We start from the raw sequence: 2,466 nt of genomic DNA on the forward strand, positions 1-2,466 counted from the left end.
CTGATAAATAATATTGATTCAGATAGAGGGCCACATTTCACAGCACAAATTCTACAACAGGTAACACAAGCTGTGGGGATAAAATGGAGGTTACACACCCCATGGCATCCCCAAAGCTCAGGCAGAGTAGAAAGAATGAACAAGACCATTAAAAATGTACTGACTAAATTAATAGCAGAAACTCAACTAAATTGGCTTAAATGCTTACCCCTAGCATTATTACGAATCAGAACACAGCCACAAGCAGATATAGGAGTGTCACCATGTGAAATGTTATTTGGGCTTCCCTTTTTGTTATCTCCTTATAGTTCTAAAGACTACCTGGAAGGAGAGGAAGTCACTAGAAAATATCTAAAAACCATTGGACAAACCCTAGAAAATCTCAGAAAGAAAGGCTATCTTCCTCAAACTTCCCCTTTGGATGCAAACGTGCATAATATCAATCCTGGAGATTGGGTATTGATCAAAACGTGGACTAATACCCCGCTGACCCCAAAGTTTGAAGGTCCCTACCAAGTACTGTTAACAACTCACACAGCAGTGTGCACTAAAGAAAAAGGATGGACCCACATCACCAGAGTTAAAGGGCCAGTACCCCCTCCTGGAGAGAACCCGAGTTCAGCACCCTCACCGGATGAAACCGAGTGGACAGTAACACCACACCCGAAAGACTTGAAATTAACCTTTCAAAAGAAATAAGAGATAACAGAGACTGTGAAAACCTTTTTCAGTTGCTTCTCCCCAAATCAATGGACTCAAAAAAAAAGGGGGGGGGGGGGGGGCACAATAAAAGTTAATTTATGTAAACCTAAATCAGGTTTTTTTTTGTAATTAGCAATTTAGATAATTTTAAGTAATAGATATATTAAAAAAGTGTATAAAGTTTTTTTTGTATTAATTTTACATATAGTTTAACTTTTATAAGTAAAAAATTAAATAAGTTTAAGGGTTTTTTTATATGATATTTTTAGATTGTAGGTTTTCTAAGTAGCAATTTAAATAAGTTTAAGTAATAGATATATTAAAAACAGTTAAGGTTTTTTTTGTAATAATTTTGAATATTGTTTAAGTTAATTTCAAAAGTTGTTAAGTTTTATAAGGAGCCGTTTGAACAAATTCAAGTAATAGATAAATTAAAAGAGTATAAGTTTTTTGTAGAAAACAAAGGTGAATCTCCTACAGAACATTCTCTAAAGGCAACTAAATTAATAGGGAAGGGAAGTGGAAGCATGTAAGTGGGTTCCTTAGGAGACCTCTCCATTCCAAGAGGCAAGGCTGGGTGGAGCAAGAGATCCAGGAAGGATGGCCCATACCGGACTCTTGGGAGGGATCGTACTGATGATGTTCATAAAGCACACCTACGAAACAAAAGCCTGTACTAACTGCTACCATCCAGTGTACGATGGAGAGGATCTCAGATCCTTATTCAGGGTCCATACTAACGTGAACCCAAACTGCTTGGACCACTCCCAGTTGAATACTTGCCAAGAGGATGGAAAAATTTATTGGACCACAAAAAACACAGCTAGTTATGCACAGCGCCTATTTGGGGAATGTCCTATAGGAGACACTTGGTTATGCTTTGAAGTGGATCACAAAGGATTGAGAGATATAATAAAAGAACAAGTGTTGACAACAAAATTTGAAAAAAGCCTAGACATCCCATCAGGAGAAAACCTGTTCATTGACTTAGTAGAAAGAATCAGTCGAGAATTAAATTTAACCGAGTGCTGGATATGTGGAGGTACACAAATGTCTGAAATATGGCCTTGGGAGGGAATTAGTTTAAGCCCTCTAGAAATTCTAAAATGGAAGCAAACTGAACAGAATACACAAAGTCTAAGAACAAGAGGAAGAGAGAAGTGGGATCTCAAATCTAAAATCATTGGGGAAGAATGTATCATGAGGACAGGAACTAAATATCAAATCTGTGTAGGAAAATTAATGTGTAAAAGGTATATAATAGTAATAAATTCAAGTGCTAAATGGGTTCCTAAAGGGCCTAACAAGTATTGGTCAACTGAGAACACGGAAAAATGTATCTATAATGAGAGGTATGAATTATATGAATGTATTGACAAAGCTATAAATCCTTTTTGGGGAAGAAAAGAGCTGTCTCGATTTTGGCAACAGCCTTTTGAAACTAGGGAAGATTACTGGGAAGCTCCAAATCACCTGTTCTGGATCTGTGGGGATACTGCTTATACAAAATTGCCTGGGGATTGGTCGGGAAGCTGTACAATAGGGATCATAAAGCCAGCTTTCTTCCTATTACCCAAGAGATTAGGAGCACACCTAGGAGTCCCAGTATATGACAATCTGGGAAAAGTCGAACGAAAGAAAAGAGATACTCTAACAATTGGTGGAGACCAAAAATGGAAAGGAAAAATATGGACCCCAGAAGAAATAATTAAAACCTATGGACCAGCCACATGGGCACAGGACGGGTCCTGGGGGTATTGCACT

The 2,466-nt window shown here is 37.8% G+C and overlaps 1 pseudogene; it reads left to right on the top strand.

Annotated features, from left to right (window-relative positions):
- The first annotated feature begins 2,419 nt into the window (after positions 1–2,419).
- LOC120748189 (zinc finger protein 850-like) overlaps positions 2,420–2,466 on the top strand; it is a 122,020-nt pseudogene continuing 121,973 nt past the window's right edge.

The sequence above is a fragment of the Hirundo rustica genome, unplaced genomic scaffold (genome assembly GCF_015227805.2).
Source record: "Hirundo rustica isolate bHirRus1 unplaced genomic scaffold, bHirRus1.pri.v3 scaffold_86_arrow_ctg1, whole genome shotgun sequence".
In the NCBI taxonomy this organism is placed as follows: domain Eukaryota; kingdom Metazoa; phylum Chordata; class Aves; order Passeriformes; family Hirundinidae; genus Hirundo; species Hirundo rustica.